General features: G+C 37.7%; 1 protein-coding gene and 1 pseudogene across 1 annotated transcript in view; one reads left to right on the top strand and one right to left on the bottom strand.

The window, feature by feature from the left end:
• Nucleotides 1-9,976, top strand: part of LOC107690503 (uncharacterized) — a 36,451-nt pseudogene extending 26,475 nt beyond the window's left edge.
• The window catches only part of LOC107690500 (uncharacterized), a 300,658-nt gene that overhangs the window by 15,415 nt on the left and 273,518 nt on the right, over nucleotides 1-11,725 (bottom strand). The window lies entirely within an intron of this gene.

An 11,725-nucleotide genomic window follows, 5' to 3' on the forward strand; every position in this document is an offset into this window, starting at 1 on the left:
CTGCTGAACTGTGCGAGTTGCTGAAGTTTTGGACTGGCTGGGCTGTTCTCCCTCAACACCTGTATGTCGAAGTATCACCTGACCTATCACTCCCAGTGGCTTCAACCTGCCTCACAACACTGAAACTTCCTTTAAGATGCAGAACCTTTCTTGCATTTACAGAAGCAATGAGAGCCGCCGTTTCATCCACAAGGTTTGGCTTTGGCCTTATCTGAGTTGTAATATTGAAGTATTCATGTGGAGAACTGCATATTTAGGAAAACATTTTAATGACATGTTCGTTGTCTACAGTATTTTTCACATTTCTTGCTTTTATAAAAATGCATGTTCTTGACAGAAAGTTTTAAAGAGCTCTCATTGCAGTGGTGGAAATTCTAATGAGTAAAGTTAAGTTAACCTTGAGTTAAGTGAAGAACAAATTAATTACAAATGTTAAAGAAAACTACTTGTTTCTCTCACTTTTTTATTGTCATACATTTTGTCATGCATGTTCTTAGGAAATTTTGTAGTTCAGGCATTTGTCGAAATAAACTCGCCAAAGGAAAAGCTGTTTGTGATGTCCATGCATGTTCAAAACGTTCAATGTCTAAGAATCTCTGTCAGTTGGGCTACTGTGCTCATGTAGGCATCGATTGCCTCATTTATTGGCATTTCCCGGTTCGGAAGACCTGCCAACTCCTCTGCAGTGAGATGTCGTGGTAACTCTACATCTGGGATTGAAATGCTGCCTGCATCTTCCATGGCATGTGGTCCATCCCAGTCAACACCATAGTCATCATCAACCTTGCAAAATACCAGGACAGATGCTTTTAAATTATACATCTACCAAAACATCCAGTAAATGTTACAAGCATTTGTCACAAAGGCATATAATTTTTGTTCTGATGCAGGTACGAGTGAGTGTTGTTAAATTACATTAATGTATGTGTTAAACATTAGGATATTTCAAAGAATGTTGGTAACCAAACAGTTCTGGGGCACCACTGGCTTCCATAACATTTTTCCATACAAGTCAGTGGTGCCCCAGAGTTTTTGATTACAAACATTCTTCAACATATATTCCTTTGTTCAGTAGAACAAAGAAATAACTTGAGAGTGAGTAAATGATGAAAGAATTTGAGCGAACTAACCCTTTAAGTGATTTTGAGTTTAAAATGTGCAAACATACAGTTTCCAGATCATCGGCAGCCTCTCTGTTTTGCAGCCAAAGTTGATATGGAGAGCGACCATTCTCCGTTCTCAGCCTGTGCAAGTTCCATGCTTCTTTAAAAGTGTTAAGCTGATGTTGTAACTGGGGAAAAAATGCCCAATGCAGAGCAAAGAGGTGGATCTCATCATCAGGATTCAACAGTCCAGTCACTTCCAAATGGAAAAACAACATGTGGAACAAATCGAGGACTTGTGTGTAAACATCTCGCCAAAGACGTTCAATCCTAAAAAAGAAAACAAATACAACAGAACAAGTATCAACACCAACCGTTAATTTTTTTTGACAGGTGAAGTTTAAATAGTCTTGACAAGCGGTGCCCAATCCTGTTCCTGGAAATCTACCTCCCTGCAAATCTCCAGTTATTCAGGAACAGGGCTGGGCACCCCTGGTGTAGACCCATTAGAAGCGGGTTTCACGCTGTACAATTTTTAATAGTCCTCTACGACTGTCCTGTACAAATATGATCCCTGCTGTGAGCCATGTCACACCGTGAGATCTCGGTTGTCTGTAATGCATCTTGACTGTAGTGCAGTCTGACATTAAAAACAGACACACAGTTGATCAGGGATGCAAACAGGTAAGAAGTGAAAAAGGTGAGAATGAGGGGTGGGTGATATGACCGAAGTCTTACATCACGATAGGAGTCATTTTATTTCATGACAGCAATATCTAACCCTTTAAGTGATTTTGAGTTTAAAATGTGCAAACATACAGTTTCCAGATCATCGGCAGCCTCTCTGTTTTGCAGCCAAAGTTGATATGGAGAGCGACCATTCTCCGTTCTCAGCCTGTGCAAGTTCCATGCTTCTTTAAAAGTGTTAAGCTGATGTTGTAACTGGGGAAAAAATGCCCAATGCAGAGCAAAGAGGTGGATCTCATCATCAGGATTCAACAGTCCAGTCACTTCCAAATGGAAAAACAACATGTGGAACAAATCGAGGACTTGTGTGTAAACATCTCGCCAAAGACGTTCAATCCTAAAAAAAAAAAGAAAACCAATACAACAGAACAAGTATCAACATCAACCGTTAATTTTTTTTGTTAGTTTTTTTTGATAGGTGAAGTTTAAATAGTCTTGACAAGCGGTGCCCAATCCTGTTCCTGGAAATCTACCTCCCTGCAAATCTCCAGTTATTCAGGAACAGGGCTGGGCACCCCTGGTATCGACCCATTAGAAGCGGGTTTCACGCTGTACAATTTTTAATAGTCCTCTACGACTGTCCTGTACAAATATGATCCCTGCTGTGAGCCATGTCACACCGTGAGATCTCGGTTGTCTGTAGTGCATCTTGACTGTAGTGCAGTCTGACATTAAAAACAGACACACACAGTTGATCAGGGATGCAAACAGGTAAGAAGTGAAAAAGGTGAGAATGAGGGGTGGGTGATATGACCGAAGTCTTACATCACGATAGGAGTAATTTTATTTCATGACAGCAATATCACAATATAGTTATTTTAACTTTAAGTAAGGTTTTTGTAATAGCAAAATGAATACCATAGAAATTCCAGAATTCTTGTCACAAATCTATCTATACTAATACTAGCCCCCCAGTAATGACATTTTTGTACCTATTATAGATACAGTACTAGTACTTATTACATACTAGTTTTTTTCTTTAGATTCTAGTTCTTAGTTATTGGATACTAGTAATTATTATTAGATACCACTGAGCTGCATTGAGGTGGGATAGTGTGGAGCAACTGGAGGTTTGTTGTTGTCTCACTAATTATCAGGTTCTGTGCTCCTATTGGTTTTTGGTTTGATTGTTGTTGTAGAAGTCACACTGTAGGACTCGGCCTCAAATTTTCTGACACTGTCAGAATTCCGCTAGAGGTAAAATCTGATCTTCATGGTCATGCATCATATCTCGGCAAACATGTCAAGCCACCATAAATATAGAAAGGCATGATTATTATTTCAAACCATAAATGTAATTTTTAATTTACCTCTGATTGTGAACGCTTCTTCCAGTGATGTGAGAGTTGCGGTTTTCTCCACGGTTCTGTACCATAAAATGAGCCACCTCAATGTTTTCTCCTCCTTTATCTGAACGAACACGAGAGGGCAAGCCAAACTGGCTAACAGCACGAAGGAAGGCATCAAGCACAGTGGTCGCATTATTGTTAGTAGCAGCATTCAGATGTACTATAAGACGACTAAATCCATCGATACCTCCATGGATCACAAATTGCCAGCTGATTTGAAACAAAAATGACAAGACAAGACAAGAAAGGTACATCAGAGTTTGTCCACATGTTGACTAGCAAACTTCCATGCCTTTTTCCCCCCATCACCATCCTTCTAAAAGTACATTTCTGTTGCAAAATTGTAAAATGTTTCTGATATATAATTTAGGAAACAAAGTTGTTTTAAATATCACGCTTATTCTCACACAATATAATGTGTAGTAAATTAAAATATTTCCTTTACTCACAATGCAATCTTAATATTTAGGGTTCCTTGGCATCAAAACATTTGGCAATTCCAGTTGTAAGATAAGACAATTGTAAAAAAAGTTTTAATCAAATTACCGTATTAATTTATGATTTCCATCAATATGCCACATGCAATTCGGAGCAGGAACTGAGTACTGTCTGCGATGAAGCATCCGGTTAGCCAGGGCTCGGAGTTGAGTTCCCTCAGGGTCCACTCTTTGTAGTGACTCACGTACCCTAACAACTTCAGATAATGAGATGTTATTGCACTTCTTGTAATGTTACATTATCTTAAAGTAAAGTTAAGTAAAATCACTTCTACTTGATGTGAAGTATATACAGTATAAACAAATTTCAAAAAGACTTACTGAGATCAATAAAAAAATAATGACTAATGGCTGACATATCTTCCATAACTTAATAGATCTTTTTGACGTCATTCTACCTTCATATTCTAGTTCTGTCACCTACATACGCGTAAAAATCTTCTGAAATACCACTATTTCTCTGTTCACACTCCACTTCATCTGCCAGTGAATTCAACGATCTTATCAGATCTCCAGCCGCCATGTTTCAAACGATCCAAACGTAACACGCTTCCGCCAATCCATGCCTAGAAGCAATGATATTGCCATTTTGAATATTGCATTGCCATTTTGCATATTACATTGTAAATTGAATTTTGCTACACATATGCTTCCATAACATACAACCAAACTAAGCAAAAATGCATATATACAGAAAGAAGGAAAGTAAGGGAAGAGAGAGAGAGAGAGGGCAAAAGAATGGCAGTATTTAACATCAATTAACAACAACCTAATGCGAATCATCAGAGAACCAAAAATCAACTTGATAAAGGGGCCCAAACTTAGACACGAATCTAACTAGTTGGAAACGGTTACTTGCATTGGCTTTGTTGCTGAACAAGCTTCCGCACAAGTCTTCCGGATGCGGTAGACAATGGAGGTTCTTGATGTGTTCTGTAGGAGTGAGCTGGAGGCTTTCGTCGAGTTCTGAATATCGGAGAGTCCACAGTGAATCAACAAAGCTACTTGAAGATAAAAACTGACAGAAAGTCAGACTCCAGGGTGATGAGTCTTGGAGAGTGTCTCAAAAGTTTTTTTTTTTTTTTTTTGGAGCAATGATTGGTTTGCTTTAGGGACTTTTAAAGGTCTACCAGTCACACCCATCTTTGGCAGATTGACTAATGTAGAGGTGTGAATTTTGAGCGGGAAAGCTTCCTTTGTCTCACACAACACCTTATTTGCATGGTTTATGGTGGTCTGGAGGATTTGTCCAATATTAAGTCAAAGTATGGTAAAAAGAGCATGGTGCAAATTATGGTGACATAATATACACCATTAATCCAGGAATCAGAAGACAGTCATTTTGATACCTTACATGCCAGGGTTTGGAAAACATTAAGGCAGTGATATATTCATATGTCTAGATCCAAGTAATTGAAGCTTCACTACAGTACTACAGAGTTATAACTAAGCTACTATAACCTAGGAACATGCACACAACACAGGAATACACCATATACATTTTGGAACAGTTTGATTGTGAATTAATGGAGTCAATGTCCTTTCCTATGTGTGTTGTGGCTTTTGAGTATGTCTGGGCCACGGGTAGTGGTTCCTCGTGAGAATGGAGGAATTGTTCCTTCCCCCCTGGAATCTCAACGAGAAAGCTCAACGAGAAAGTTGACGACTGTCCCTGCTAGCGTTGGAAAAGATAGCAGAGGTGATAATGCTCTTTGAACCAGAGGTGGACGTTAGACATGCATCTGTAATTTAGTTATGACAAGGGAGGAGGGAAAGTTTATGATGCCTAAAACCTAATCGAACATCTTGATGCTCTACATGCGCTACATGCGCTTGTGCAAGAAAAATATCCATATTTAAACCTTTATAAACCGGAATCTCCAGCTTCCGCTAACTGCTGCACGCGCGTTCAAGAGAGATAATTAGATTGTAGAGATCCTTTATGGTAGGCCAGTGCTCAACCTGATCACTGTTACAAGAAGAAGAAAAAAAAAGATATTTGAACCCTTTTGACAAAAAAAAAAACAGCATATGCTGGTTAGGTATGTTTTGAAGCATGACTGCTGGTTGAGCTGGTTTAAGCTGGTCATGTGCTGGTCGTGAGCTGGCTTAAGCTGGTCCTGAGCAGGAGCTAGCTGCTTAGGACCAGCATAGGACCAGCACATGACCAGCTTAAACCAGCTTAAACCAGCAGTCATGCTTCAAAACATACCTAACCAGCATATGCTGTTTTTTCAACAGGGAACTCACATTGAATCTCAAATTTATCATCAGTAAGGTTTTTAAAATATATATATAATTTAATATAATTTTTTTTTTTACAGAATGTTAAAGAGGAAACTCAAGTAGAGTATGCACCAATCGCCATGAGAAGATGAGTACCAGACCCAGACACTCCTGCAACAACCTTTGCTCCTGCTGACAACAAGTTCTTTAAAACTTGTAGATGAGTTTTGGGATTGTTGACAATATGTAGTATCTACATGTAGTATCTAAAGTCCTGTTCACACCGGCAGTGACACGCAGTGACTAAAACAGCCTTTACACCATTTCCGACAAATGACAGGCCTGCATGCAGAAGTTTTGGATCCGTTTTAAACTTTGGGTGTTTATAGCGCCACCAAGAGGGACAATCCCACAACTTTTTTTTATGTGTCCTCAGAGTTTGCCCATACATATTTGTGCCAAATTTGGTGAAAATACCTCATTTTGTTTTGGAGTTATAGATACTTATATCTATGAGAACATATAAAATTAGGGGTGACCCCGAATAGTCGAAGATTCGATAGGAGGAGCCCGATTCGACTATTAATTTCACAGTCGAATATTCGCGGGGAGTTATGATCATGCTCAAATGTCTGATTTCACATAGAACTACCGGTTTTCTCCCAAAGTTAATATACAGCCTATTAAGATAATGCTGTAAATAAGAATCTGAAAAGAAAGAAGCTTTAAATAAATATTTTAACGAGCGTGAATAAATCCAACCACCCCTATAGTTTTAAGTTTCACTTTCTATAGTCCGTGACGGACAGAGAAGCATCTTCGGCAGGGATTTAAATCTTTAACAAGACTCAAATTGGCACAGGCAGTGACAGACTGGATTTTTTCGATCAGGTAGGGTACACGTGATTTCAAAACATTTCAGCCGGTTTATATATATCGTCTATATATTATTTATCTCGTATAAGATGCATTTGGTTGAGTTGCGCTGCAGTAAAGCGCTTCATTGTTGTACTACGGTGATTATCTCTTCAGCGCGAGCGAGCAGGACAAACAACAATGCAGAATATTAATAACTATGACTGGGACTGTCAGCCTCTTCAGCGCATGCAGCTCAAAACAAAAAATTTTTATTTTTGTATCTGTCAGGCGTCCGTTACACATTTTCCCTGTGTGTTAACGTCAGTAATTATGACTGTCGAATGTCTGACTTGACTCTTGGTAATGTATTCTGCCCAAACACATGATTCGACCATCAGTCGACTATCGGCAAGATTCGAAAATTCCGATTCGACTTTGAAAATCCTTAGTCGGGTAAATCCGTGTATCATTCGATCATTCGTTTTTTGATTTAATATTGAAAGTAGAAAAATGAGAAAACGGCTCCTTTTTCGTTTTTTGTTGTTTTTTCCAAAAAAGGAAAAAACGAAAATTCAGCTTAAATGTTAGTTTTTCGTTCATGGGTGGAAAAATGAATAAACAGCTTGAATATTCGATTTCTACACGTGGGCGGGAATTAAACACCCCTTTCTGCTGATTGGTCAGCCGAAGATCAAACCGTGCCTTCATCAGTTCTTCCGCAGTTTCACGCAGCAGAATAATAGTCCTCCACTGCTGCAGTTGTATGGATTCTTAAGGTGCAGTCGAATCGGCATGAGCATGAATAAGAGGGGGAAAATTTCTAGCCCTTACAGTTCAAAATGTATTAGCATAAACATAAGTGAATTTTGGACACATAGTGGCGCTAGAGAGTTTGAGTTAGAGATGCTAAATTTGCTGTGGTTAATGTTGAGACTGTACTGCATCAGTGTGCCAAATTTCAGTGTGCATAACTTTCCCGCAAGCGGTTTTTTGGGCTGCCATAGACTTCCAGAGCGGAAGATGATAAAAAAAAAAAAAGAAGAAAAGTAATGAATAAAATAGGTGCCGTAGTACCTTTGATGCTTGGCCCCTAATTACATTACGAATACAAGTGAATGTGTACATATTTTAAAAATAAATCTATTGCAAAATTCTGTAAAATAGTTCAAATGTACAGAAAAACTATATTTTCTTTATTCCAATTACATTTTTTGATTATTTAATTATTACTAGTGTAAATATAGGCATAAATATTTTTATAACAAATTTCATCATAACTCATAATTTCCAACAATATGTCTGTTGGATTCAAGTTTAAAATTAAAATGTGATGTAATTTAATGTGCAGCAAAAGCATTTTGAAGTTACATTATTAGGCAAGAGAACGCATAGTTGCCCGACAGACTGCCGATGAACAGATGCTTCCCCATGCTCTGCTGTGCTCCATTAAAAGTTTCATTATTTATGTTTAAAACCACGAAGACTTTTAAAGTGGAGTTTTATGGGACTTTCACAGATTCAAGGACCTCTTTTCATTACAAGCAGCCAACTAGTTCTTGCGGCGTGAACCAGACTTGCCAAAGGAATTAACGTGTTATGTGAGGGGCAAGAAGCAAGCAGGCAGAGAACGTGGATCTAGGTGCAGGTAGGCTATAGTTTAGTAAAAAGACTAAATGAACAAAGAACAGGAAACACTGGGAAACAGAGAACCAAAACACGGGCAGACAACGGCATAATAACATTCAACAACTGACAAACCACAAGAGAAACACAAGTACTATTTAAACACAAGAGAACGAGCTAAACAAGATAACAAGGGGGGCGTGGTAAATGTGAAACACCTGGGGAACCGAATCACGGGGAACCAATACGCAAACGAACTACAAACAGACTACAAACAAGGCACAGGAAACACTTCAACATAAAAGTCCAAACAGGGCTCAGAGAACATAGCCCCCCACCTAAGGAGCGAATTCCAGACTCTTCAACAGTGTTGGGGAAAGTTACTTTTAAAAGTAATGCATTACAATATTGCATTACTCCCTAAAAAAGTAACTAATTACGTTACTTAGTTACTTTTTATGGAAAGTAATGCGTTATATTACTTTTGCGTTACTTTCGCGTTACTTTTTAAATATTGAAATACTTTATGGCTTGATTGTTTTTAATATAAGAAGTTCTATTTATAGAAAATATAAAAGCCCTTTCACACCAAAAAGTGTAATAATTAAACCTCAGGCTGAAGGAAAAGTAAATTCACGTCTGTACAAGTCGTGGCCTAATGGTTAGCGAGTCGGACTCGTAACCCAAAGGTCCCATCTACACCAGACTAAACATGTTAAGATCATTTACTAGTGATGTTATGTATGAAACAAAGGCTAAAGTGCATATATTGAGTATGCAGCGCAATTTAAATTTCGTATGGAGGAAAATCACTTGATCGTTTTGTTGTAACACGTGCAGAATGAATCTTGGCATTGTCTTGCTGAAATAAGCAGGGACCACTCTGAGAAAGACGTTGTCTTGATGGCAGCATTATGCTATATTTTTTTTCTCATGCTATAGACAGGCAAAAGTATCAAAACACATGTTTTTGCCTTTTTTTCCCCACGTCCACTGTTGTGGTTCTACTGAAGCTGTGATCTGATTGGTCGTCTCTGCTTTTGTGGGCGTGGCCGCTGTTGCTTTTCTGATATATGACATCAGAGCTACAGGAGGAGAAGACAAGAACCAGATATCATAAATGTTGTGACATATCTTGGAGTTTTGTAAAGATGAACATATACCGTTATTAAAGCAAACAATAAGTTTGATATGTGGATGCAAATAGAAGTTTCTAAAAAAAAAAAGTATAAATGATTTTCAATTTCAGTTGAGGAATGAAACATAATTACATTCAAAAGATAATGTGGTCTAAATGTATTGTTCAGTATTGTCAAAACTTTTGCTTAGTGCTTTCCTCTCTTAAAAATGGTTCATCACTCAAAACCTTTGAATACTGCTTACGTTGATTCCATATAGTGGCTATGAGTCGTTTTTAATATTTCCTTTCATTCTCTACACTGCCACGCATTTCATATTTCTTTGTCAATACACCATTTTCATAATGTGTGTTTTATGTTGATTTCCAGTATTTTCGTTATGAACTGTTTTAACTGTGTTATAATAGCAATAAACTGAATGGCTGAATAATTGTAGTGTAATTGTCTGTAGGCTACCAACTGATAGTTTATAATTTATAATATAATTTATGTATTTAGCAGACGCTTTTATCCAAAGCGACTTACAGTGCATTCAGGCTATACATTTTTTACCAGTATGTGTGTTCCCTGGGAATTGAACCCACAACCTTTTGCGCTGCTAACGCAATGCTCTACCACTGAGCCACAGGAACACATAGTTATGATGAATGATGTTTGAAATGTGGTATTTTTACATAATAGCTCAATGAATAATAATTAAATTAAACACACTAAAACACAATTTAATAATAAAGACATCAGCTATTCTGAAGGGGCATTTAACAGCAAACTTATTAATTTACCATGATAGACATACATTTTCATTTTTCTCATGTAGATGAATAAATATGATCAGAAGGGAGATTTATAAAGTCCTTATTTGGGCTACACTAACTGTTCATTTTTACAGCATTTAAACCATTTATTTTAAAAATGATTGTCCAGAAGCGTCTGCTGTGCTCTGTAACAGTAGAAGTGCCGCAAAAGTTTCAAAGTTTTAGTTCAGATGTATAAATAACAGACAAATCATTTTAACAGTATTTTTTTTACAACATTTAAAGTCACATTTAAACAGATTTTTTGGCATTATACTAATAATCACAAAGCATTTGCTGTATAATTTGAGATGATCAAGAATGCTACAAGCAGACTGTTTGTAAATACAAGTAGAAAGAAAAACCTTTCCATGTCAATAGTCACTACAGTGAATACCGCCACCTAGTGGTTCCATCACAATGAGTTTCTTTCAGAAGCTTCACTCCAGAAACATTCAAACATTCAACGTCCATCTGATCTGCTGAGACCATCTCAACCATCAAGAGACAACAGCAGATAAACCTGCTCCACAAACACTGTGCTTCTGTGCCTGGAATATATAAAGTGCTAGTATAAAATGAAGAACGATCTGTTGCAAGCAACAATCATCGGAGTCCAACCACCAAAGGCCCATGTGGATGATTATCCATCGTGGATCTTCACTGACAGGGTTTGATGAAACAGGTTACAGCACCACACAAGTGTCAAAAGCAGCAACTGACTTCCAAAGAAATCACTACCTCTTACTGACTGAAAGACTGAAAGAGAAGCTATGAAAACCCCCGATAGTGTTGTAAGAAATGTGAACATAACATTTGTAATAAACGTGTGTGGACAAATTAAGATGAATCACATGTCATGGGACAGTTTCAATTAAAAGATAAGGCATCAAAATCTATCTTTTTATATATCTTATTATATAAGAAAGACAGAAGCTGGACAATCAAACTGGATCTTTGACCATCACAGACATCACAACTGAACATGCTGGACTCTATAAACTGGAGATAACTGGTGCAAAATGGTCATCAAAAACATTCAGTGTTTCTGTCTATGGTGAGCAGATATCATTTGTTCTGCCTGTTACATATTCTTGATTTTATAGTTTGAGGTGACATCATATAAACACTCATTCAACACACTGAACTGAACATTTAATTTAAAAGTAAATTTATCCTGTTTTAGTTCATTCTCTAATGTTTTCAGCTCGTCTGCCTGTTCCTAACATTACCAGAGACTGTTCATCATCATCATCATCATCATCATATTGTTCATTGGTGTGTTCAGTGGTGAATGTGGGTCATGTGACTCTCTCCTGGTACAAAGGAAACAGTTTATTGTCCAGCATCAGTGTGTCTGATCTCAGCATCAGTCTCTCTCTACCTCTG

The sequence above is a fragment of the Sinocyclocheilus anshuiensis genome, unplaced genomic scaffold, assembly GCF_001515605.1.
Source record: "Sinocyclocheilus anshuiensis isolate Anshui unplaced genomic scaffold, SAMN03320099.WGS_v1.1 scaffold1985, whole genome shotgun sequence".
NCBI lineage: Eukaryota > Metazoa > Chordata > Actinopteri > Cypriniformes > Cyprinidae > Sinocyclocheilus > Sinocyclocheilus anshuiensis.